At 41.2% G+C, this 27,924-nt stretch overlaps 1 protein-coding gene across 5 annotated transcripts in view; it reads left to right on the top strand.

Annotated features, from left to right (window-relative positions):
• Window positions 1-27,924, top strand: part of GDA (guanine deaminase) — a 71,645-nt gene that overhangs the window by 640 nt on the left and 43,081 nt on the right. The window contains exon 1 of one of the 5 annotated variants that reach the window (XM_027614972.2): window positions 1,082-1,179. The exons of the other annotated variants lie outside the window; for them this stretch is intronic. The gene's annotated coding sequence lies outside the window, so the exon portion shown is untranslated. Of the gene's footprint in view, window positions 1-1,081; window positions 1,180-27,924 lie in introns of those variants that run through there. 5 annotated transcript variants of the gene reach the window in all.

Below are 27,924 nucleotides of genomic sequence, written 5' to 3'. Positions count from 1 at the left end.
GCCTGGCACAGGCTAGGCGCTCCATAAATCTGATTGAATTTATTGTGGAAGAAACAAGAGAGGAGGGGTCACTTGGTTAATGTTGGTTAGCCCTTTTCAGCGCACATAATAAGCAAAGAACTGATTTCATTCACTTGCTCACTCAACAGACAATGTACCAACGACTCCAACTAGATAACTTATAATACTAGAAAGGATAGTCTGAGAGAAATTATCCATGTCCCCCCCTGCCTCCCCATAGCCATTTGCCCATTTGCATCAGAGCAAGCAGTTCCATTTTAAGGCTCAAAATGTCTTCTATGAGTGTATCTTCTATATTTCTTTTTCCAAAATCGGGATTTCTACAAACGACCTAGGTAACCTGATCTCTAATATTTACTGTGCATACGCCCCGTGCCGGAGGTGGTACCTCCATCAGCAGTGGCTTGGCTAGTTTGGTAAGTGGAAGCCATTCCATTTTTAGCAGAAAAAAATAAAGATGAGGATGGGATATTTTTGAGCTTTTTCCCAACTACCAGTCTGGTTAGCAAAAGTACACCTATTTGTGACTTGTCAGCTTGAAGATACTATTCCTGACTAAAGATGCTTCCCAGTCAGTGACAGTTTTGAATCGTGACTCTTACATTTGGGGATAAGTGAACCCTGTTTTCTTATGGTGCATAAAAATTATTCTCTCTGTGCATATTCAGGGAGCCTGCTGCTGTTTTCCAAGGTGATGGAAATGTCAGAGCTCCCCCAGATGGGGAGACTGTTTAATTATTGCCTTGTGTCCTTGACCCTCAAGTTTGGAGGAACCCTTAAGCTTGGGGCAAGTCCCAAGAAACAACGGAACAGAGACCTCTAAACTGGGGAGGGATAAAGAGGAGCTTGCCTAATCACAAGGAGCTGTTCAACTCTTGGGTTTCTTTTTAAAAATTAATTGCCCATATCCGGAACTTTAATTGGTAAGCTAGCAGGCAAGAGGGTGGGTTTGAAGACTGTCTTCAACCAGTAGAGAGGAGTCAGAGAAGGAAATAATTTATCTAAAAAAAAAAAAATTACCTCTTCTGGGGGTTGTACAGAAGAAGGAAACCATTGACTCAGGGAGTCTATTCTCCACTAAGGAGCATACTGAAGTTAAAAATTTAGAAAAATGCCATTCCCTCACAAGATAAAATTAACTAGGAATTGAATACAAAGGTGAGTTAATCGAGTGCCTTGTGAAACATCCTAATCAGTGAATTGGTGGTAACTGTTGATTTCTCTTCTAGCTGCAAGGCAGTTGATTGTGGACTACGTGTAAGGGGAGAATGTGCCGTATATATTTCAAGATTTGATTTCCCCCATTTTGAAAGTGGGAATGCTTTGCCTTTATAGTTGCTGGGATAATATTTATTCAAAAAATGTCAAGGTTCAGGGACTCCTGGGTGGCTCAGTCGGTAAAGCAGCTGCCTTCGGCCCGGGTCATGATCCCAGGGTCCTGGGATCGAGTCCCACATCGGGCTCCTTGCTCAGCAGGGAGCCTGCTTCTCCCTCTCTCTCCCTCTAATTGTGCTCTCTCTGTCAAATAAATAAAATCTTAAAAAAAAAAAGTCAAGTTTCTTATACCAAATTAACTCCCCGTAAAATAAATATGTGGAGTCATCATGACGTTTACATTTTTACTGAGCTCCTAAAGCTGTTCTTCGCACTCTTTGGGATGATCAGAAACATCTAGGGGGTGTTTGTTAAAGTGCTGGTTCCTGGGAGTCATCCTCAGAGACTGTGAATTTATATGCCTGGAGCAGGCCCCGGAAATGGCATTCCAGCCAAGGTCCCAGGAGATTTGGAGGCAGGCAGTAGGTGGATTACATTTTGGGTAACCACAGTGTATGGGTTGTGTGTTGGAACCAGTTCTATGGGATCTTGGGAACTAGTTCTTCGTTTCGAGCTCATGTCTAGGGTTGAATGTGAGAGAGGGGAGAATGACTTCCTCTGTCTTCTCTCTCCTTTTAGACCTCAGCTTTCATGTCATGTAACTTCATTTAGACCCAGAGTATGATAATGACTACTTTTAATTCATTAATTAAAGCTCATTCAAAATTAGGTTAATTAAAAAAAATTCTCTAATCAACCTTTTAGTATGGGGCATTTTGAATTCAGAGTTAGTTTTTCTACTTGAGTGGCATGTACCTTTTTAAAAGGAAGACTCTAGCATGTGTAATTTATTTGCAGATATTCAATGAAATTTTGAGATGCTGTATGCTCCCATACTACTAAATAGCCAATTCTTCCCACCTAGAACAGGATCAGGTTGACCTTAAACTTGCCTAAAAGAAGCCTTGGGTCTTTTAATGCACACTTACCTGGAAGCAAGCGCGAGGAAGAGAATCATTTTGAGGGTAGTGTCCTGGGGTGGCAGGAGCAAGTCCTATGGAGAAACCAGAGAGTTGGGTTCAAGTTTGGTCTCCACCACTTACTTTCTCTGAGACCGTGAGTGAGACACTTAACCTGTCTGAACCTCCGTTTCCTCATTTGTAGAATCAGATTTTCTTTTGCTAAGTATTAAATGAGATAATATATGAAAATGCCTGGCACTTAGTGGATACCTAACACATGCCATATTTATTCTGTCGCCTTCTTTCCCTCTGCTCCTAGTGATGTAGTTTTTGAATGTTTGTGTGTTGGTGTTGGTAGGGTGAGGTCCAGACCAACAGCCAAGAAGGGATTCTTGAGATATCTTGGTGCAAAATGGTGCTTTTGTTAAAGCACAGGGACAAGACCCGTGGCCCGAGAGAGTTTTTACCTGCTGTTCTCTGCTGCTCCGGGGTTGTGAGGAGCAAGTGATTATAAACCTTGGGGTTGGGAGATGTAAAGATAAGGGAAGTTCCAAACAGACTTTGATCTGCTAAAGAAGACTCAGGATCCTGGAGGAATATTATAATCTGCCTATCTCAAGTGTCTGTCAGTGGGCTGCAGGTTATAAGGACATTTAATTTTATCTACGTTTCCTTCTGCCTTTAGTTTCCCACATCACTAGCAAACCCTTAACCTCTTACTCACTCTAGTATTTTTCGCATATTTCCACATGGTGGCATCATGCAGACCAACAAGTGGAGAAGAATGCCGTGGCCTGCGAGGCACTATGTGAGAAGTGGGGAGGCCACCGGATCTCAGCTGTGAAGCCTCCCAGCTCATGTCATTGGCCCAATGGGACACAAAGATGCATCTGGGAAGAAAGATTCTAATGAGGGTTTGTTGACAGGTTCCCTAGCACATCATATTTAGTATCCCATCGTGTTGTTATTCCCACTTACAGGTGGGGAAGTTGAGACTTGTCTTCAGCTCAGGTCATGATCCCAGGCTCCTGGGATTGAGCCCCGCTCAGCAGGGAGTCCACTTCTCCCTCTCCCTCTGCCCCTCCCCCCACTCGTGCTCTCTCTCTACGGGCTCTCTCTCACTCTCAAATAAAATATTTAAAAAAAGAGGCAGTGTAGTGTGCCAATTAAGATACAAATTTCTTTTTGTACCTTTTTTTCTTGAGTATGGTTGATACACAGTGTTACATTAGTTTTAGGTAAGATAGGAATTCTTAAGAATGCTTCTGTCACGTATGTATGTGAATTTGATGAAGTTACTTAACATTTCTATTTCCCAGTTTCCTAATGTATAAAATAATTAGCGTAATCCACTTCATAGGGTTGTTGGAAGGCTTAAGCGAGTTAGTAATTGTGAAGTGCGTGGAATAATGCCTTGCACGCACGTAGCACACACCCAATAAACCTCATCGGTTATCAGCAGTGGCGATGAAGAGAGGTGGACAGGATTGATAGTGACTTAGGTCAGGTCAGCTGGAGTTGATGAGAGAGTTAGAGAGCTAATATGTGGCTGTATTAAATCATATGGTGGGATACTTATTTTCCCAGCTTCCCGGTGGTGAAGGGTGACCAGGGATGACGTTCTGACATGCAGGAGGTTGGCTCAGAGGCTTCTTGGAAATAGTTTTCTCCTTAACAAAGGTGGTGAGAGAAGGTCTTCCTTTTTTGGATGCTTTCATGTGAGGAGTGGAGCTGCTGCCGCCTTTGTCTGAGACTCTGAGGAAAAAATTAAGAGGATCTCAGAGGCACTTACCTAGTCCGTCTTTGAACATCATCAGATACATCCATGAATAACGTCACCGGATAGGTAATTGTTCCTAGAACTGCCCATTGCCCTCAGACTTCTTCTGCGTGAGAATGAAATGCCTTTTTTTAGATTTTTAAAAAAGATTTTATTTATTTATCTGAGAGAGAGAGAGAGAGAGAATGAGAGAGAGAACATGAGAGGGGGAGGGGTCAGACGCGGAAGCAGACTCCCCGCTGAGCAGGGAGCCCGATGCAGGACTCGATCCTGAGACTCCAGGATCATCACCTGAGCCGAAGGCAGTTGCTTAACCAACCGAGCCACCCAGGTGCCCATGAAATGTCTTTTTTGTCTACACCTCCATTAATTGCAGCCCAGAGCATCTCTAACAATTGCACTGCTTTTTTCAAAGAATCATATTATTTTTCAAAGGACTGCTTACTGCCTTCCCCTTTTCCCATCTCTGTTGTCTTCTTATTGGCCCCAAATGTCAGTGTCTTTTCAGGCACCCGTATCAGTAGTCAAGCGGGCCAGTTTACGTCTTGGCTACCTTTGTATATACATACAATCGTCTCCATTGTCATTGACCTTGTCCAGCCGTTCATTGCCTCTGTCTAAATGAATAGAGTTGCCCCCTGGCTGTTTGCTCTCCCCCATTCTGATACCGCCTCCTCATGCCTGACAGTTCCGTTCTTGGAACATGGGTAGAATCACATATCTCCTCATTTACACCTACCTGTGGCTCTCTGTTATCTCTGAGATCCAAATGCCCCTGACCGACATTCTAGGCATGACACATTCTAGGCATGACGTGTTTGGCCCCAGCCTGCTGTTCTAATACTTCCTCCTGCTCCTTCCTTCTCTCTGGCGAATGGGGGGAGGATTTCCATGACTGGTTTACACCATGAGGTGTCCGTGAGCCGAGGGATGTCTGTCCCTGCCAGTTCCTCACTGTTTCCCAGCACATCGTGTTCTTTTTTGCCTCCTTTGCTGCTGCCAATCTCACAGCCTGGAATAGTCCTCCTTTTCATACCCCCCTTTGCACTCCACCGCTGTCAAAATAAAATCTTGCTCTTCCTTCAAGGCGCCATGCTGATGTCATCTTCTTCTCCAAAGTTTCCCTGGCCATCATCCTGGAAGTGGAATGGGTTGCCTTTTGTTCTCCCATAAATGTTGGCGTATATATTGAAACCAGGGTTTTTCTGGTGGTTAAGAGCATGGCTTCTGGAGTCAGACTATGCGGATTCAAATCCCAACTCTGCCTCTTAGTTGGATGAATTTTCTAACATAGCTGAACCTTGGCAGCCTCATCTACAAAATGTGGACAACAATAGCACCCTGAAGCAATGGTAGGACAGACGAGATAGTGTGTGTAAAGCATTTGGCACGTAGTAATTGCACAATAAATATTGGCCACCGTTCTTATTTTTCTTTCACTGAAGTAATTATTTCATTTTTACCTTTCATCATGGTGAGTGAAATGAGTCGGACAGAGAAAGACAAATACCAATAAAGCTACATAGCTTTATTGAACGTTCTCACTCACTGAGCTGACGTGAAGTTCTTTGGCAAATGGGAGGTGAACTGGAGAGAAGGTAACATTTGTTAAGTCATACTGTGTGCCAGACTCTGACAGATTCTTTGTACATCAGCAATTCCTGAGATGAGATAGCCTCCTGATCATATTTTTCTTCTTCCTCACCCCTGCTTTACAAATGAATAATGGAGGCTCATATCTGTCTCCGCTGCCGTCACAGCAAGTGAATGGCAAAGCCAAGATCCACACCCATGCTTGTCCGCTTTCCAAGGTCTGAGCTCTTTCCAGGAGTCCCTGCTGCCTCCTGTCATAAGGGGGCTGAAATTCTATTGTCCTTAGGGCCCCTCGGCTTTGTCCTATTGTTTCAGTACCAATTAGATGGTCAATAAAGCGCGTTGAATGTAATGTGTAATACAAAGACATTCAGGTGTGATGTGTAAAAAAAGACATTTCTAATTCCAGAGATATATTTTTTTTAATTAAAGTACATTAACTTCATATGTACAACAGTGATTCCACAAGTCTATATGCTATGCTCACCACGAGCGTAGCTACCATCTGTCACCATACAACACGATCACAATACCACTGAGTCTGTTCCCTATGCTGTGCCTTTTATCCCTGTGAATTATTCTTTCCATAACTGGAAGCCCGTATTTCTCACTCCCCTTCACCCGTTTTGCCCATCCCTCTTCCTCCTGTCCTCTGGCAACTATTAGTTTGTTGTCTATATTGATGTGTCTGCTTCTGCTTTTTGTTTGTGTATTCATTTGTTTCGTTTTTTTAGGTTCCACATAAGGGCGAAATCCTATGGTATTTGTCTTTCTCTGTCTGACTCATTTCACTCACCGTAACACCCTCTGGATACATCCATGTTGTCGTAAATGGCAAGATGTCGTAAATGGCAAGATCTCATTCTTTTTTAAGTCCATCATATATTTATACCACATCTTCTTTATCCATTCATCTATCAATGGACACTTGGGTTGCTTCCCTATCTTGGCTATCATAAATAATGCTGCAATAAACATTGGGGTACACATATCTTTTCCAAATTAGTGTTTTCATTTTCTGTGGGTAGATACCCAGTAGTAGAATTACTAGATCAAATGGTGGTTCTATTTTTCATTTTTCGAGGAACCCCCATGCTGTTTTCCAGAGCAACTGCACCAATTTACATTCCCACCAACAGTGCACAAGGGTTCTTTTTTCTCCACGTCCCTGCCAACACCTGTTATTTCTTGTCTTTTTGACTGTAGCCATTCTGACAGGTGTAAGATGAGGTCCCAGAGGGATTTTTGAAAAGCACAATTGGACTTATTCTTTGAGGCTGTAGAGCGACACTGCTGGGTGTAACCGGAGTTTGCTTCCCTTCTGGGTCTCTAACATTTCCTGTTCCTGGAATTTCTCAGCAATCATTTTCTAAGATTGAGCAATACATGTTGATCATCTCCCAAAAGATCTTATCTCATGCATGATTTTGACATTGTTTCCTGCTTTCTAAAAAGCCATACCCTTTTCCTTTGTGAAGGCATTTTTTAGTTAACTTAATTCCACTAGTTTATTAATGCTAAAGGATAAATCACATTAACTTCAAATTTAACTTCTAACTGAGATCCGGTTTTCAAAGCCTTTCAACTATTGTATTTGGTCCCTCTGCTTGTGAAATGCTGATTTTTGACCCAGGAATTAGTTATTCAGGCACGATTGCCTGAAACCACTTAACAAATACCCTTCAAGTCTTTTCTTCCCCTCTTGGCCCTGCTCAGGTTGGTACCCCCATGAGTCCTGTTTCTATAGCCACAGTGCTCTCTCTCTTCTCAGCCTGGGTTTTTAAAAATTATTTTGGCAGAATGAACCTTTTCAGTAAAAACCCCGCCTGAAAACCCAGTGGTGTCGACCTCAATTTATCGACAAGCTGTTGATTCATGAGTTAAAAAACATCTTTGAAGGCTAAAGCCGTGATACAGTAACTCTAATTAAAAGCAAGTTCTTCTAGGCTTACATCTAATGCTGTAGAAATGTTAAAGGCCTGATGTTCTCCCATAACTTAAATGGACAGAAAAAGTGTATCGTGTGATCATACAGCCCCCTCCATGCACCCACAGTTTGTATGTGTGTATCTACACACATACAAAACACATTTCCAGAAGGCAATATTAAAATTACAAACCTAAATAATACTTTTGTAGGGCAGGAGTGGAGAGTTGGGAAGGCGGAGGAGAATTTTTATGTTGTACTCTATAACTTTTTGTATTGTTAGTTTTTTGGTTTTGTTTCACTTTTGTGATTTAACGTAGAGTTTGCCATTTTTGAGTGTACACTTCAGTGTCATTTATGACAGTCACCATGTCGTGCAGCCACATCCATTCCCTAGTTCCAGAATATGTTTGTCACCCCAAAGGGAAGCCCATTAAGCATCAAGCCCATGGAGCATCACTCCCTAATTCTTCCCTTCCCCCCTCAGCAACCGCGAATTTGCTTTCTTTCTCTAGGTTTGCATATTCTAGATGTTTCATATACATGGACACGTACAGCATGTGACCTTTTGTGCCTGACTTTTTTCACTTAGTTTAATGTTTTCAAGGTTCGCCCATGTTGTGGCATGAGTCAGAGCTCCATTCCTTTTAATGGCTGAATAATTATCTACTGTGTAGATATATTATATTTTGTTTATTCATCAGTTGATGGATGTTTGAATTGTTTCTACCTTTTGCCTACCATCAACAGTTCTGCTACCAACATCCTTGTGCAAGTTCAAAAAATCAGTTTAGGGACACCTGGGTGGCTCAGTCGGTTAAGCGTCTGCCTTCGGCTCAGGTCATGATCTTAGGGTCCTGGGATTGAGCCCTGCATCGGGCTCTTTGCTCTGCCGGGAGCCTGCTTCTCCCTTTGCCTGCCTTCCCCCTGCTTGGCCTCTCTCTCTCTCTCTCTCTCTCTCTCTCTCTCTCTCTTTGGCAAATAAATAAATAAATAAATCTTAAAAACATAAAATAAAAAACTAGTTTATTCTTTAAAATCTTTTTACGGCTCCCCATTGCTTAACTATGGGATGAACCTACCCCTGGCCTTGCTGAGTGTTTGCCCAACTTTCCATATCGTTTATGCCTTTGTGTTTTTGTTTACGTTCCTCCTTCACCTTCCATCTGCTGGATGAATACACCCTTCAGGACTATTGTAAGTGTCATTTCCTCAGTGGTATCATCGTTATCTCCAGCCCTCCTGTTCCCAGGTCTAGCTAACCCCTTTGTGCCCCACTTTTTGCTTGGCACCTCTTTGCAGCTCTTACTTTATCTCTTGGTTATCCTCTGTAACCTCACCTTGAAGGCAGGGGCTATGACTTTATCACATTCGTATCCACAACTCTTAGCATATGGTAGGCACTCATGAATATTTGTTGGATAAATAAATGGTGTTTGGATTTTCTCACTGCAAGATAACCAGTTTGGAAAAGTTCACTTTAGGAGTCAGCAAAATGTACAGCTAGCTAAAAATATCTTTCAAATAACCGATTGTTTGAATCAGCACTCAGGGTTTTTCTAATCTAGATGCTTGATACAATGTATTTGGCCACTGGGAGTTGTAATTCGTTTCATGTCCTACTGAATAATTAAGAACCTGGCAAAGTAGGTTTTAATTGGAACTCTGAGACCTCATAAAATTCTCAAATGTCTTTAACTCAGACTATGTTAAGGATCTGGAATAATGTAGATTATAGAGGATTGCTTATTCCCTTTGGTTTTGTACTGTGGTTTGTTAAGTGTTCACTTATACATAAAATGGTAATTTCCTTAGAATATTGCTTGTAAATTGCCACTTATAATTTACAATCCTGGAACATGGTAGGCCCTCCATGAATAATAGCTCTTATTATCCATCTCCTGTCCCTCCTAGTACCTAGGGCTTTAGCACAAATTGGCATTCGGTAAATGCTTCTGAATAAAAGAAAGGACAGAACGGACTGCTGTGCCCCGTGTGCAATTCCTTGGGGAGCACAGATGGGGCAGTTTTTCCTCCATACTACTCACCTAGAAGTTGTTTCCTCCTGACATGTGTAGATCGGTCTCATGGAAGCCTTAACCCTTTTTTGAAGTATAAAACACAGAGGGAAGCCACACTAGGTCCCTGGCTCAGTGGGAGCATGTGAACCTCGTGAAGATGCAGCCTGCTGTCGACTCATCAGTCCTGTGTGGAGCTAGTATGCTTGGAGCTCGTATGACCCAATAGCTGGTGAGGAAAGAGCAAAGACTTCAAGGGGTTGGGATAAAGTGATAAGCCAAAGAGATGCAGATTTTGCCTTATTTGCACTCAGAGTCAAAAATCAAATGAGCATGGGAAAGTATGTAATTTCTAAAAGAGAAAACTGCAGAATGCCATGTAGTGTGAAACCAGAGGACTTGGCTTATTTTGAAGAGATGCTTCAAGGACGCAACCCTAAGGAAGTGACACTCGAGTTGAGTTTTGAAGATTAAATGGGAGTTAATTAGGCAGAGAAAGATAGAGGAAAGGCCTGTGCAGAGAGGACAGTGGGGAGAAGGAACTGGTAACTGTTGTGATGGAGGGTGGAGAAGGTGGGTTGGTGGAAATAGAGGAGGCCAGAGAGATAAGCATCAGGCTTTTTTCATCAGGGTTTTTCATTTATTCCCAGGGCAATGCAATGGGAAACCAGTGAAAGATGTTAGATAGAGGAAGATAGATAAGATTTGCATTTAAAAATGTAGATATAAACAAGAACCGCAGAGTGACTGAGTAAAAATTGCAGGAAAACAGACTGGACTGTGGAGCAGAGCAAGAGTCATTGCTGGAGGAGATGAGTTGGAAGGTAATTGCAGTGGGCCAGGAAAGAGACACACAGATGGTGGTAGAGTTGGAGAGAAATGGGCAGATCTGTGACACAAGAGGGAGGCAAAAAATCAGTGAGATTTGGTGACTGGTTGGATAGAGAGGGCCAGGGACAAGCTTCCCCTGGGTTGCAGGCTTATACAAGTGGATGGATGTGTTGGCCGTCACTGGCTGAGGGAACAGAAGAAGAGATCCACCCAGAGAGGGCAGACTCAGAGGTCTGCTATGATCGTGCTGAGTTGAGGTGCCCTTCTGACATCCACGTGGAGATGTCAGGGAGGTGTTGGCTTGCAAGTCTGAAGCTCCGAGGAGATATCTGAGTGGGAGATATAAAATGTGGAGTAAGGGTTGAGGAGAGAACAGGAATATATTAACTCCAGTGGTTGAGTTTTGATTAAAAGAGTATACGCAAGCAATGAATCATGGAACACTACATCCAAAACTAATGATGTAATATATGGTGATTAACATAACACAATAAAAAAAAAAAAAGAGAGAACGAGGAGGATGAGAAAGCCAACCCAAGGGTCAGAGGGTAACCACGGGAGGGTGGTGTCATAGAAGGCAAAGGATGGGGGACAACTTCAAGAAGGAGGGAATAGAGCAGATGGTAGATGTTACTGAAGGAATAATACTGGAAAAATGTGCAATGGATCTAGCAACCTGAGGTTATTGTTGACCTTAAGAAAACTTATTTTGGTAAAGAAAGAGAATGGCAATCCACTTGATTTGGATTTTGGAATGGGTGGAAGATAAGAAAATGCAGATGGTGATCATAGACAACTCTTTTGAGATAATAAATGTATAATACTGTTGTTTATCCTACGAGAGAAATAATAGGGTGACTTTTAACAGTAATAAAATATAAACAAATCACATATGTCTTATTCTCCAATTCTTAGGTTATTTGAGGACTTTTTGTACACATGTTTCACTTCCATAACTTATGTAAGCATGCTGGTGTTGCCCACTTGCAAATGTTTGAGTGGATGCCAAAGCTTTGGCAAATATGGATGTGCTACAGCTTAGAAGTAGCTGCAGCCTGCTTAATAATCATTTTACTGTCTTATCTCAGAAAATGGAACTAGGAAAGACCACAAAACCAGATGTTTTCCTTATTTCGAAATGCAGTTTGATTACAGGAAAGCATTTTTGGACTTTTGCTTTCTCCAAGGGAACTGAGAAAACCCCACCCCTTCCATCCTTCCTGGTGGATTACTTTGAAAAGAAGATTTAATCCAGCTGAGAAAAACAACTTTTAAGTGACTCATGTTAAGAAGGAGAACTGCAATCCTTACATATATGAACACAGGCTTGTATAATCATTCTGGTTTTCTTTCTTTGTCTCTTTCTTTCTCTGACAATCAAGTAGAAGAAGGAGAAAAACAGGAAAACTTATGCTAGATTTATTCCAGTTGAAATTAGAATGAGGAGAATTATACCTAGAAACCCAGAAAGGACTGGAGGCTTCCAAAATGCCAAATCATTGGGCAGATAGAGTAAGAAGACAGTAAGAGGAGAGGATGTGGAAATGCAATGAAGTGACAAATGGCACTAAAAACCCCTATCCATTTACATTGAGCCCTGTCTTTGGGCTTCCCCATCTTTTTGTCCATACCCTGAATACCCTTACCTCTCACTCTCCCCTATGCATACCTTACCCATCACCTCCTCCAAAAGACAACCGGATTTTTCTAGTCCTCGCTGGTTTCTCCCTTCTGTGAGTTTTCTCAGCTCCATCTGTAGTGTCAATTTGGCCTGTAAAAACATGCCACCATGCATTGTTTTCAGTTTCCTATGTGCACATAAATTTTATTTCCTCAGCAAGAATATAAACTCTTGAAAGGTGAGGATTATTTCTCACACAGATATCTGAATCCTTAGCAGTCTGATGGGCATATGATGTGCATTTCAACAGTGTATGCTGCCTTGGATTGTTATCAGTTGAAATGCATTACGGAACATGACAAAAGGGAGGCCAAGAAGCATATTTTAAGCAACTTCCTGCCAAATCTTGGGATTTCTCCTCCCCAACTCTGTCTGCAGTGATTTGATTGGGAGGCACCCAGTCCTAGGCTCTTGGCGTGCACTGGTGTGACTTTCACAGATGAACCCGGAGGATATTTCTGATTTTGTGGAGGTTTATGACTGAATTCCAGAAGCTGCATGTTGGCCTACTGATTGGTATCACTTGACAAGCCCATGAGCCCACCTGGTTGGTCAGCACCCACGCTTCAGTGCAATTTCTCACCCTTGGTATATATGCAGTAACTCTCATGAAACAGTTGGAAAACAACCCGAACTTGGCATTTTTAGAAAATGTTGGAATGTTCCTGAGAAAACTGATGAGCAAAGGAAGATGTACTGCCATTAAAGTAGTTTCTTTTTACTAGTGGCATTGCTGCCATAGGCTCTAAGCTCATCTTTTGAGCTCAAGTAAATAGAATGTGCTCAGCAAATATTTGAGGGATGAATAGCCAAGAAAATGATTATTTCTAATAAAGGCAAAAGATTGTATAGCACTTCTGATGTTCCAGCCACTGGTCTAAGTCCTTAACATATACTAACTCAATCCTTGCAACAACTCTGTGAATTGAGTGCCATTATAGCTCCATTTTGCAGATGAGGAAACTGAGTCATCAACAGTTTAAGTGACCTTTGTTCAAGGTCACATTGCTGGTAACTAGTGGAGTTAGGATTTAAATCCATATGGTCTAGTTCTGAAGTCTGTATTTTGAGCAGCTCTGGCAGAAGTGAAAAGCTGCACTGTTGCTCAACTGTATGGGGATACGTGGTGGCCTTAGATAGTCAGCAGTTTCTGTGATAAAAATTTTTGCTTGCTTTTGGCTTTTTGTCTCGCAAAAGAAAACTCCTAAGGGGTTCTGACAACTTGTCAGTGCACCTTCTAAAGCAATTATGTGTCCTTTGCGAGATCCACAATTTGCTCATTCTTAATCAGGTTTTCAACAACACTGTTGTGCTGTTCCATGTTAGAGCTTTAGAGCCAGTGAGTAGTTGGGCTTCAGGAGCGGTGGAAAGCAAATGTATCGGTTCATGGCTGGCATCCATCTCCACACAGGAGAGGAATTTGTAAGGCCAGGATTTGGGCTTGTTCTGAGTCTCTTTCATGAGCTTCGGGAGTTGAGTTTGTGGAGTTCAGTGAAGCTCACAATATGTTGGGCGGGTGAAACCTAATGTCAAGTGTATTTAGAGCTTCTATAAAGAGAGCACAGGCAAACGAGGGAGAGAGTATTAAGTTACGTGAAATATTTGTCAGACTTAGATTTGATCTTTTTTTTAAAGATTTTTTAATTTATTTGACAGAGACACAGTGAGAGAGGGAACACAAGCAGGGGGAGTGGGAGAGGGAGAAGCAGGCTTCCTGCAGAGCAGGGAGCCCAATGCGGGGCTCGATCCCAGGACCCCGGGATCATGACCCAAGCCAAAGGCAGACGCTTAACGACCGAGCCACACAGGATCTTTTTTAATCTACTCTTTTGACAATGGAGACATGATTTGACTTAATTTAGTTGCTGTGAATGCATGCTGTCTGGATGGCCACCATGATTTTGTTACACATTTATATTGACTTTGTAAGTAGGCTTTGCCTACTTGGGCGAAACCTTGGAATAGCTGTTGTGGTGTGACTTATCTGAAGAACTACCCCAAATCACAGGTAGGAAGTCTTGGCAGAAACAACCAACCCAAACTTTGCCTCTCTACTCTCATCCTGTTTTCTACATGCGGTCAGTCTGATTAACAAACAAATAATAAACAACAACCAAGCAGGCTGGTGGGCTCGCACTAGAATTAGAAATTGAGAAACAAACAAAACAAAACACAACACACAACCCCCCCCAAAAAAATCCAAACTAACAAAAATAAAAGAAATTGAAAAACATTTGGTTTTTCAGGGGAATTGGGAAAAGCTTTGTGATTAAAGTGACAAATGAAAAACTGAAACAAAGATGTTTTCAATTTCACCATATATGATAGAAAAAAATAGAAATTTAAAAAAATGTAGCTTTGAGACCAGGGAAGGGTGCCCTACATCCAAACCTCCAGGAGGAGGCAATCTTTATTATTTCTTACAACTGTGTCCCATCCAGTGAGCAATGGGATGAAGAGAGATGAATTGTAAATCAAACAAACAGAAAGAAATATAAAGCTTTTTTCCCCTTTAAACTTAGGGAATATGACGTCAATACCATTCTATGGTTGCCATCAAAATACAACAGGAAAGTTGGATTAGGTCCACAGGTTTGGCTAATCATGCTGTGTTCATGAAAACACATAATTATCCCTGAGCTCTTGGAATGAACCAGTTGCAGTAGCTTGGGAGAGGGGAGGGGATTTGCACATATTAATTTTATTTATTTATTTATTTTTAAAGATTTTATTTATTTATTTGACACACGGAGAGAGATCACAAGTTGGGGGGGCAGAGGGAGAGGGAGAAGCAGGCTCCTGGCCGAGCAGGGAGCCCGATGCGGGACTTGATCCTAGGACCCTGGGATCATGACCTGAGCCAAAGGCAGACGCTTAACCGACTGAGCCACCCAGGTGCCCCTGCACATATTAATTTTAAAGATAGAATTCTAGTTAGCAAAAATGACTCTCCTAGAACTATATAAAGGATACAGCAAGAGGCAAGGAATATACACATAAAGCCTGAGAAAAAAATAAAGCTCAGTTTTGTCTTCATCCAATACAGATCTTTTTCAAAACTTAATAATTGGATTTTTGTGGAGCTGTATGTAAAGGGGATTTAATAAACTAAATATTATGGGAAAATATATTAGTCTAGAAGTTAGGATACCTGAACTGGAGAAGGGATTCTACTATTCAAAGGATCTTATGATCATGGGCTAGTCAGTATTCTTCGTGTGTCTTATCTGTGAAATGGGTATAGGGATGTGGTCCTCTAGAAAGGATTTTTGGGAGCTAGGGACCTCTCAGGCTTCCGTGCATTTCGCCCGAGCTTACTGTTCACTGCTCCTCTTTCAGACTAGAAAAAAGACCTTGATGCTTCCCCTATGTCCTGCAAGTGCTACCTAGAAGCACGACTTAAAAGTCTTAGGCAACATATAATTATTTTGTAACTGGAGGGCCCTTTAGAGTATCTCGCCCACCGTATTTATGGAAACAGGTAGCACTGATGGTATTGAATGCTTACTTTATACCAGGCACTCTTTGGAGCATTTTCCTTGTGTTATCTCATCTAATGCTCATACCCACTTTATGAGGAAGGTCATAGTTTTATTCTCATTTTATGAGGGAGGAAACAAAGGTCTAGTGAGATTAAATAACGAGTTGTCAATGTCAAACAGCTGATAAATATTGGAACTGGGATTTAAAAAAATTATACCTAAAGAGAAAGTCCACGCATATGATAGGAAATCTCCAGTGCACCAAAGGAGGTGTAGTGACTAGGAAGTGCCCTTCCTTGTTCCGGTAACCTAGACCTGGTATTGCCCCCCTTCCAACAGGCAGCCAGTTTCTGTTCCCAATTTCTTATGTATTTTTCTAGAGATCGTGTACAAAACATGCAAGATTGTGTACAAAACATAGTCACCACACCTCATTAGTTTTTGATGTAGTGTTCCATGAGTCATTGTTTTCGTATAACACCCAGTGTTCCACGCAGTATGTGCCCTCCTTAATACCCATCACCGAGCTAACCCTTTCTGTATTCTGAAAATGATGAGGAAATAGAAACATATTTATTGATTTACTTATTTATATTTTTCACTCACTAAATTACTGATTTATTATAAAAGGAAACAACTCAAGAACAGCCAGATGGAAGAGATATATACGGCAGGGTGTGGGGAAAGGGCATGGAGCTCTTCTACCTGTTCACCAATCTTAAAGCTCTCCAAACTTCGTCCTTGTGGGCTTTTGTGGAGGCTCCATTATGTAGGTGGAGTGGATTAAATCATTGACCATCGGTGTTTTATTTAACCTCCTGGAGGTCAGGGGGTGGGACTGAAAGCTCTAACCCTCCAATCATATGGTTGGTAGAAACATTTTTCAGTAGAGGAGTGACATGTGACCAGTGCTCTATTGTTGAAAGATAGTCCTTGTGGCTGGAGGGAGGAGAGTGTAGGTAGAGATGAGTCTGGAAGCAGGGAGGTTCTTTTTTCAATAATGAACACAAATTCCCACTTCCTTGATTACCATATGGACAATGTGATCTCCTACTTCTTTCATCTCCAGGGACCTCCTTTCTCTTTCCACTGCAGCCACCGGCCATGGCCTCACCTGGAATCTTCGAGCTCTGACCAGGACCTGTTCCTTGCCTTGTTTCCAGCCCCAGTTTTCTTGGGACTGGGCTTTACCCAATTGTCTGCTGTCTGGCTTTGAAAGAAACACAGAAATAAGAAAGCCAGAAAGTCACATTTCTTGAGTTCTTACTCCATGCCTGACACTTATCATTGATCACCTCATTTAATCTTGGGAAGAATCATTAGTTTTTATTTTACAGGTGAGAAACTGAGCCTTAGAAAAGTTCAGTAACTTGTTGAGGCTTTTAAGATGGAAACAGAGGTCGGATACAAACCCAGGTCTTTGTGGATCCTGAGCCTGCACACTCAGCCCTCAGATGATGCTACCTTTGGGTTTTCAGAGGAATCGACATGCTTAGCCCCTCTGTCCTGGGTTAGGGCAAGGGTTAGAGTTAAGGCTGGGTTAGGTTCACCTTAGGATCTACTGATGTCTACCTGATCTCTACCCTGATGTTCTGCCTAGGAATGGCCTGCGCCAGTTTGTTTTGGGATTCCTGGTTCCTGGGGAGTGGATTGTAGGGCATGAAGCTCAACCCTGCCCAAGTTCTCTGCACTCATATTGTCGGTTTCAAGCTTAAGGATAGGCCTTTGTCAACCACTCCCTCTATTTTGAAGCCCCCTCCCTCTCTTTTCTTCTTTTTCTGATTCTCTTTTTCCTTCCTTCCAGCCATTCTCCAAACATTTATTTGAGTGTTTCTCTGTGTCTAGCACTCTGTTTGATGCCAGGAATACCAAGGTCCAAGAGCATCACAGTCTCCTGAGGAGGTTATACATTAGTGGGGAAACAGGTAACTCTCACTTGAAATGATAATGCAGTGAATGCAGTGCTGGTGTTAATTTCCTATGGCTACTATAACAATTTACTACATACTTGATATTCAGAAACAACACACATTGATTCTCTTACATTTCTGGAGGTCAGAAGTCTGTTTCATTGGGCCAAAATCAAGGGCCCTGCCCCCTCTGAGATTTCGAAGGAAGAATCTGTTTTCTTGCCCTTCCCAGTTTCTAGAGCTACATTTCTTCTGTTCTTGGTTCATGGACCCCCTCTTCATCTTCAAAGTCAGCATCTTGCTTCAGTGGTCAGCTTGGCTTCTGCTTCTGTGTCAAATCTCTATCTCCCTTTACTAAGGACACTTGTGATTACATTTAGGACCCACTCTGACCATCCAGAATAATTTCCCCATTTTATGATTCTTAATTTAGCCACATCTGCAAAATCTCTTTTGCCATGTAAGATAACATTCACAGGTTACAAGGATTAGGAACTGGCTATAACTGGCCATTATTTAGCCTACCACTTTGCTATTGGCAGATGCATGCAAACAGTGCCAAAGGAGCACCTTGTTTAGCTTGAGGGTGTAGGTCAAAAAGATTGCTGAGTAAGTGGTTGACCCTTCAGCTGAATTCTTAAAGAGTGGGTGGGAATGAGCTTTTATGTCATTACTCCCCAGTTCTGTCTGACTGTCCCTTTTACAAGTCATTTCCTGGCTCTTTTCACCCGTCTGGGCTCATTAAATCAGCTGCAAACCCTAGGCTTCCCCTGTTGGTCCTTTTTACTCATCTTCTCTTTCCCAGATATGTCAGCCTCTTGCATGGGGTTCACATTCACCTCTGTACAGATGACTCCAATCTCTGTCTCCAGACCTGGCTACCGCCAGAGCTTCAGTCCTGTGGCCACCCCTGTTGTTGGACAGCTCTGTCTGCAAGTCCTGCTCCTCTACCCCATCTCTTCTCCCTACCCACAAACCAACATCTCCTCCTGGCTTCCATAGTTTTATCCTTCTGTCCTTGATCTCTCATTCAGAGACTTAGTATTTATATATATATATGTAAATACACACACACACACCATCTCCTCAACTGTTCCCCCCACATCCGTGTACTCTCATATTGTATGGGCCCTTCCTTAACATTCTTCCCACATCCTGCTACTCTCTACACTGGCCATTGCCTTCACCCAAATGAACCATTCAAATGGTGGACTAAGACTTCTTCTGTCACTAAACTCTCCTCCCAACTTACCTTACAGTCATCGTTCCGTTAATTTTCACATGTGACTCTTGTTCAAAAAACTTCTAGAGCATAAAGTCTAAACTCCTTAAGGTGACATCTCAAGGTTCTCCAGAGTCTAGACACTACATTACATTCATGTATTTATTCATCCAGGGCTCAGCAATCACCGCTCATATGCTAAGACTGTGGCAGGAAATGGAAGAATGATAATGAGAAAAAACAGACATCTCCAAATTCCAAATGGAATTTGCCATTTATTGATAAAGACAGATATAAATGAAACATTAATTATGAATACACATGAGATTGTGAAATTGCAACTGTAATCAAACAGTATCTCAGACTTTTGTGATGTCTTTCATCGGCCACCATGCTAAACACTTTACATCCATTGTCTTATTTAATTGTCACAAGGTGTTCATATCTATTATCCCCACTTTATAGACGAGAGAACAGCAGAGACAGTTTAAGTAACTTGCTGAAAATTCACACAACAGAAAAGGACTTAAGCCAGGCAGGCTGGTTCTAGATTTTGTCCATTTAGCCACAATCTTATATTTCCATAAAGAAGAGTTGCCTGGTGCTTTGAGAATCATTAACTGGGCACAGGGATGGGGAATTTGAGGTAGTCAGGAAAGGTGTCCTAAGGAAAGACAGCTAAACTGAAATAAGAAAGATGTGTAGGGTTAATTGGGCAAAAGGAAAGTAAAGGTGTTTATGCAGAAGGAAGGTTTATGTAAAGGCCCAATGGTGGGGAGAGTAGGGTGCTTATAGGGTCTGAATGGGATCAGTGTGGTGGAGCAGAGAGAGCAAGGGACTGGATTAGGCTGAAATTGGATTAGGCAACCACCCAGGGCTCTATAGATCACGTTATAAACTTTTCATCTTAAATGCATTGGGAAGCCATTGAGATTTAAAGCAGAGAGTAAGAAAGAGATGTGACAAAAGTTTCTGAATTGATGAGGTCTCATTCTCTAGAACAGGAGCCCTCGAAAGGAACTAGGTTTGGGAATAAGATCATGGATTCCATTTTGGACACATTGACTTTGAAGTGCCTTGTGAGAAATACTAATGAGATATCAAGGAAAATGTCAAATATATGAATCTGGAGTTTGTAGAACTCTGGGTTGGACCTTTAAGTTTGGGTGAGCAGAGGTGCCATATTGAAAGAGATTGGTTCCTTTATGTACAAAGAGTAGAAAGGCTCAGCACTTGTTTAATTGACCATTTGCAACTGAGAGATGAACTTGTTGAAGGGCTCCATTCCTGCTGAAGAGAACTTAAAGATCTAATTGTGAGGTCTGCATTAGTCTTTCTCAGCAGATTTGAATGTGGGGTAATAATCAGGCAGAGTGGGAGGAATTAATTTTAGATTCCTTGTCTACTTTCTCCTTTTACAATAGATTACCATTGTATAATCATTTATCCTTCAGTGATAGGAACTAATTTTTGGCAGTTGTGGTTTGGATCTATTAAAAGAGAAGTGGCAAAAAAAATAAAAAAAAAAAAAAGGTTGTGTGAGCAGGCTTCTCAAGACTGGAACGTACCCTTAGTGTTCGGATCAAAATGGATCATATTGGTTAACTATTGCTGCATCACAAATTACCTCAAAATGGAGGGGCTTGAAACAACCGTATTATCCTTATATTTCCTTTCGGTCAGGGATTCAGGAGCAGTTTAACTGAGAGACTCAGGCTCAGGATCTTTCACGAGGCCTCAGTCAAGATGTTGGCCAAGACTGGAAGGCTTGACTGAGGCTGAAGAATCCACTTCCAATGTTCAAGGTTATTTACATTACTGTACGCTGGTGCTTACAGTGGTTGGCAGCAATCCATGGTATTTCCCCACAAGAGCTTCTCCTAGGGCTGCTCGGAGTAACCTCATGGCATGACTGGAGGATTCCCACAGAATAACAATTCAAAAGTGAGAGAGCCAGGTGAAAGCTAGAAGGCACATAGCGTCACGCATGCTTCATTCCTAGCACATCGCTAAGTTTGGCCCCCTGTAAGGTTGGGGAAGGGAACTAGACTCCACCTTTTGAAGAGAGGAGCACTGAAGGATCTGTGGACATATTTTCGAGCCACCACATGGGTGTTTGGAATCTGAGTTGTGGAGGAGCCTCCCCTCACACCCTGTGTAGAAATTAATTTCCGCTACAACAAACCGAACAGATGGTCAGTCAGCCTCTGCTTGGCACTTCCAGCTAGGAGAAGTTCACTATGTTGTGAGTCAGTGAATTCCATTTATACCCACTTTTAATTGTTAGAAGATTCTTCTATTCATGAAGCTGAAAAACTCTGTTGCTGAATATTCCATTATTGAAGCTGCCTTTGCCGCTCTGGAGTGACACATTTATGTGATGGTGTATCCATTATTTGCAACCACGGTAATCTTCTTGACTTCTTCTTCAGAGCAAATACAGTCATTTCCACTTAGAATTTCCTCTCATGTTTTGATTTCAGGATTTTTCCACGTTCTGGTCACCTTCCTGAAAACATCTCAATTCAGTTCATCCCTCCACAACTATAAACCGACAACTAGTACGCCAAGCTAAGTTTAAAAGGATGCTTGGCTGACTGAGCCACCCAGGTGCCCCTAGTATTTTTTTTTTACCACGTCAAACTTCTCAGATGAGGTGCCTACAAAAAACAAAGAGAGTTTCTGCAGTGTTTTTCCTTTGCCGATTTATTAGACTAGTCTTCCAATCCTTCCTCCTATGGAGTCTGGTATCAGTTTACTAGGAGTACTGGAACAAAGTACTACAAACCAGTTGGTTTAAACAATGGAAATTTATCGTCTCCCAGTCTGCAGGCTGAAAGTCTGAGATCAAAGTATCAGCAGAGTTGGTTCTTTCTGAGAGATGTGAGGGAAGCATCTGTTCTAGGCCTCTCTCCATGGCTTGTTGATGGTATCTTCTCTCTATGTTTTTTCATACCAACTTCCCACATTTTCCTTTTTTAAAGGACAGAAGTCCTATTGGATTCAGGCCCATCCTCATGACCACATTTTAACTTGATTACCTCTGTAAAGACCTTATTTCCAAATACAGTCACATTCTGAGGTACTGGGAATTTAGGACTTCAACATATGAATTTTAGGGAGACTCAATTCAACCTATCACAGGTCCCTAAGGCAGATTTCTTGTTTTAAATAAAGGAGTAAGCTTGTGTGGCCGGTACTTTTGTGCATGCCAACATTTTCTTATCAGTATCTATGTATCAGCCACAGTCCGTTGAGATAAACTGTGTGGACTCTTGCTATCACCTTTCAGTTTCCAAAAGAGAAAAATGAGTGCTTTTCCTAAATTCGTGCTCAGATGTCCACTTGCTGAATTTGGTTTCTGAAGATGTCTTTTGTGAGACAGCAACTGCAATAATTGGGTTGTTTAATGATTTAATGATTCAAAAGTGTTGTTTAACCTTGGCTTTGGGATTTGGGATGAATTTGACTCAATGTTTGATGATAATTGTACCCTATTCCAGAAATTGGTTAAGGCATCAAGGGATTTTGAATTTGGGAAACAAATAAGTTAGGGTATAACAATTTGTATCCCAAAGCCATTCACAAACAATCAGGAGCATGTAGAGGTCATCCAGCACATTACTGACTGCTTAAAAAAAAGGGACATATATGATCTCACTTTATGTTTTTTTAATTTTTAAAAGGATTTATTTATTTATTTTAGAGAGAGAGAGAGAGAGAGAGAGAGAGCGAGCGAGTAGGGGAGGGATGGAGGGACGGGGAGAGAGAGAGAGAGTCCTCCAGCAGACTTCCTGCTGAGCGCAGAGTTCAACGTGGGGCTCAGTTCGTGGACCCTGAGGACATGACCTCAGCCAGAACGAAGAGTCGAACACTTAACTGACTGAGCCACCCAGGCACCCCAGTATGACCTCCCTTTAGATTGCTGGTTTAGGGTGCTGTAAATATTAGATCTGTGTCATTCTGTTTTCCCACCGCCTCTACCCTGCTTGCAGTGTTTCTTGTTGGTGATTTGGGTGTTCTACAGATGATCAGTGTGAGCATTTTATATGATATGATTTTGATGTTAAAAAATAACATTTATTATGAGCAGAGAATTTGTTTTTGTTCACATATTTGCTCACATAAAAAAGAACAGTTATAATGCCTGTGTGTGGGGTATGAATGAACACACGATGAACCATCAGTTTTCTTTGAAGCCCCCCAGATGCCCTTTCCATCCCCTTCCCTTCCCTTCCGCCTCTGAGGGAGCCATTACCCTAAATTTTATGTTTACCATGTCCTTACTTGTCATTATACTTTTATTTGGATATTTATATTTCTGAACAGTGCACTCTTTGCTTTGTAGTTAAGATTTTAGGGGCGCCTGGGTGGCTCAGTCGGTTAAGCCTCTGCCTTCAGCTCAGGTCACGATCCCAGGGTCCTGGGATCGAGTCCCACGTCTGGCTTCTTGCTCAGCAGAGAGCCTGCCTCTCTCCCTGCTTGTGCTCTTTCTCTCTCTGACAAATAAATAAGTAAAAATTAAAAAAAAAAAAAACCCACCATTTTTAAAATTTTTAAATCATTGCAAAATTCTTTTAAAAAAGCTACAAGAATACCATGAAATAACTCTCATATAGCCTTCACCCAGGTTCCCTACTGTTAACATTTTACCACATTTGCTTCCTGGTTCTTCCCGCCCGCCCCCAGATACATGTATGTATACATACGCAAACACGCATACACACACACACGCGCACTTTTTTTTTCTGAACTAATTGAGAGTAAGTTACAAACATCCTGTTCTAGTCTAAATACTTCAGTGTGTATTTCCAAACAAAACAAAACAAAACAAAATGAGGATGCTGTCTTACATAATCATGTACAATCATCTAGATCAGGAAATTAATGTAGATCTAAATCTGCCACATTATCCACAGATCCATTCACACCCTGCCTACTGACCCAGTAATGTCCCTGATAGCTTTTTCCTCCTTCTGGGTCAGGATGCCTACTAGAATCATACGTTGTATTTACTTATCATGATTTTTTAGTTGCCTTTCACCTGGAACAGGTCTTCAAGTCTCAACTGTCCTGGGTAAGTTCCAAGAAGGTAGGACAGTTTGTTTGTTTCTTTTGTTTTGTTTTAGGATGTCTTCCAATTTGGGTTCACCCGATGTTTCCTCATGATTAGACTCAGATTATGCATTTTTTGGCAGGAATACCACAGAAGCAATGCTGTGTTCTTCTTGGTGCATCAGAGCCGGAGACACATGATGTTGATTTATCCCATTATTCTTGATGTTAACTTTGTTCATTTGGTTCAGGTAGTGATTACCAGGTTTTTCCACCAAAAAGTTACGATTTTTCTACGTAAAATAAATTTTGTGGGGAGATACTTTGAATTTACATAAATATCCTGTTCTTCAACAAAATTTTCACCCACTAGTCTCAACATTCATTGACGATTTTTGCATGAATCATTTATTACAATGATGGTTGCCAAATGCTAATTCTTTAATTCTGTCATTCCTCCCACATGTGTTAGTTGGTGTTCTACTGTAAGGAAAAACTCTCCCTCATTCATTCATTCATTCATTCATTCATTTGTGTGGATTCAGGGATACATATTTTATCCATTGGGATTTAATTCATAATAATACTAATAAATTATAAATAATAACAATGTTATTATTATTTGACGTTCAGGTTGGCCCATATTTTGCTAGCGGGAACTTCTTCAAGGTGGCTCCTGTGTGCTTTTTACCACTCTTTGGCTATTTTTTTAGTGCTTCCTTTTCTGTACAAAATTACATTCCCTATTTATCTTGTGCTTCGCTCCAGCCCTGGAGTCAATCTGGTTCTTTGTAGTGGAGAGTGGTATATAGAAACCAAGATCTGAGCATTACGGGTGCTAATTGTTACAGGGTATCATTGTTTCCATGTCCTCTTAGCAGATAGATTTAGGAAGCGTTTATGTATGCATGTATATACGTATGTAAGTATGTATGTATGTATATATGTGAATATATATATATTCATTCATTCATTATTGATCTAAGTTGAAAACTATGAGTTGACAACAGAGCCTCCAATTCAAATCCAGTACCACCATATGCTATCCCTCCCTTTCCATATTTGTAACTCACCTCTGAGAAGACTATCCTTAACCACAGTATATGTACATACTTGCTGGACACCCTGTGTGTAATCAGTCTCTTGACCCTGGTGGCTGACTCCTCAGCCATCCCTGCCTTCTTAACCTGCCTCCTTGACTCCATACTTCTTCACCCCCAGTCCCTGTGGCCCTGTTAGCCTTCTCAGCCTTGATGACCCCTTTAGCCCTGACTGCTTTTTTGTTCCTGGCCCCACCAGGCCCGCCAGCCTGGGATGTATTAAGGGAAGGGAAAGGAAAGGAAAAGCACCAAGAAATATTTTATAAAGAAAAGAGAAATTGTAGGGGAGGGCTCTGTTTAAAAATTTTGCATGAAAGACAATTTTTAAAAATGTACAGTATAGTGTTTAATAGCCCTCAACCTGGACAATGACTACAGTTCAAATTTTAGATACCTACCAGCTGTGTAATCTTGGGTAAAATACTTAACGTATCTATGCCTCAGTTTTCTCATCTGTAAAATGAGGTTAGTGATACTACCTACCTCATAGGATTCTTGTGAGGTTAAAATGAGTTAACACATGTAAAGTGTGTAGGACAGTGTCTTGCACACAGTAAGTACATTTAAGAATAATCTTATTATTATTATCAGATGTCCCATCATTTTAGAACATGTTTTATTTTTCTAATACAAAGTTACTAAATGCCAATGAATCATTAGTGATGTCATTAGATCAGAAGAATCACTAAAGTTACTTTTTTTATCTATCAAAAACATGTTTTCTATAGCAAAATAAAGTTTTATAAGATAGCCAGAATCTACACTTTTCCAAGAGTATTTTATCAAACTCTAAAGTTAAAGGAATAATTGTTAAGAGTTATTGCCAATTGAAAAACCAATCATAAATTAGGATAAAGCTTTTTGGACATGTTAGTGTAAACCACTGGGGTGGTTTTCAAATTATGTAATTTTAACTTACAGGAGTCTTTTTAGGAGTCTGTAGCAGAGTTTGGCAAACTCATTTTGTTGGGTGGCCCAGCTATTTCGCAGTGGCCTGAAGAGCAATTTACTCTTCATAGCAACAAACATCTTGCCCAAATTTGCCATCTGGTGTTTGAAGCCTCTATCTTGCAGAGAGTTTTTTCATTAGCTGACAGTCATTACTCATCTGCTTTTGGCTTTAGTATTGCTGACATTCTCAGTATTTCTCATCCTAAATAGTCACAGTTTCAAGTGAGAGAGCACTTGGAGCGGTTTCCTTAACAGAAGGGATTCAATTTCCTCATCTGGAAAACAAGGAGGTCAGATGAGAAGGTTCCGGTTAGCTGGCACCATCTCTGATTTTATGAAACCTGGTTTTTAATGATTTCTGTATGGGCCAGACAACCCACCTAAACTGTGGCTTGTGGAGGAAGGTCGCGGGTTATAACAGGTACTGATTCAATGGTGAAAGATTGAAAGATGTGAATGAATGGCCCCATAAGCCCAGCGACACTCAGGATCAGAGAGCCATTGCCCCTTAAAGAGAACATCAGTGATATTTTATAATTTTGCAAAATAATTTCCAAAATAATTTTAGAAATTCCTTAAAAGTAAATCTCAAGGCTGTACCATGATCTACAAAGCGTCTCGCTACCATCTCTATTCTTCTAGTCCTTGTACCATATCCCCACTGGTATCCCTGGTGTTTCAAAACTTGCCAAACATTAATTTAAATTAAATTTAAATATACATGTCAGAGCCTTTGTACTGATTTGTTCCCTGTGCCTGGAATGCTCCTCCCAGAATATGCAAGTGTTTTACTCCCTCCCTTTATACAGTTCTCTGCTCAAACATCATTTCTCAGAGCGATCCATCACACACCACGTTTTATCTCATCCGTTTCCCTTGCTTTATTTTTCATCACAGCACCCACTAATGTATGCAGTATATCTCATTTTCACCTATCGATTTATTGTTCCTACTCTCTGGAATAATGTTTTACATGCAGGCAGTAATTGTTGAGTGAATATATGAGTAAGAGCCAGAGAACAGTCTATTAAGTACTTGATTTGTGGATTAAAGTTCTTTCCAACACAGTGTTGCAGTGGTATTTAAAGAAGACTACTGTCTGTAATACATCTTGCAGTTTTTTGCCTCTGTGCTTCTGCTCATATCATTATTTACCCCTTCCATCCTTTTCTCTCCGACTCCAGATACTTTCGTCAGAGTTCTGCCTTTGAAACTTTCACTGAACACACCCACTGTCTCTTTCTGAACCCCCTGGGGCCCACGGCACTCTGTCATTATCCCTCCCTTGTCTCGTGTATCATCGGTCTCTGTTTATCTTAATTCCCCAACCATAGGCTCCATGAGTGGAGATTACATTTATGTATTTTTTTTTTTTTTACTTTACACTTTCATATACAATTAAAATGGAATTAACTTTGATATTTTTGCTACAAGAAAAACATTTATTAACAATTTTGAATCCCAAAGAGTGTACTATAAGGAAATGATCACTACCATCAATGTTCAGACATGCCAACACACACACACTGCATTCTTACTAAAAAATGTGATTATACCATACATGTTATCTAGTAACCTGCATTTTTAAAAATACCTTAAGATCGTATCAGGGATAATGTTCCATTTGATGGCTATAAGCCTTCATTGTCACTTTTTTTTTTTTAAGATTTATTTATTTGAGAGAGAGAGCATTGAATGAGTGGGGGGCGGGGCAGAGGGAGAGAATCTTTCAAGCAGACTTCCCGCTGAGTGCGGAGCCCAACGCAGGGCTCATTCCCTTGACCCATGAGATCATGAGCTGAGCCGAAACCAAGAGGTAGACGCTCAACCAACTGAGCCTCCCACGTGCCCCTTCACTGTCACTTTTAATTGCTGCCGTGTTTAGTTGCATTTAACCAATCTCTTACTGACTGACTTTGAAATTGTTTGCAATTTTTCACTATCATACATGTGTGATGTACGCTTTTAGGTGCAGTGAGAAATTTGAAGAGAGGGTGCCTGGGTGGCTCAATCATTAAGTGTCTGCCTTCGGCTCAGGTCATGATCCCGGAGTTCTGGGATCGAGTCCCAGCGTCGG

The sequence above is a fragment of the Zalophus californianus genome, chromosome 13 (assembly GCF_009762305.2).
Source record: "Zalophus californianus isolate mZalCal1 chromosome 13, mZalCal1.pri.v2, whole genome shotgun sequence".
NCBI lineage: Eukaryota > Metazoa > Chordata > Mammalia > Carnivora > Otariidae > Zalophus > Zalophus californianus.
This window is presented reverse-complemented; position numbering and strand designations above follow the sequence as displayed.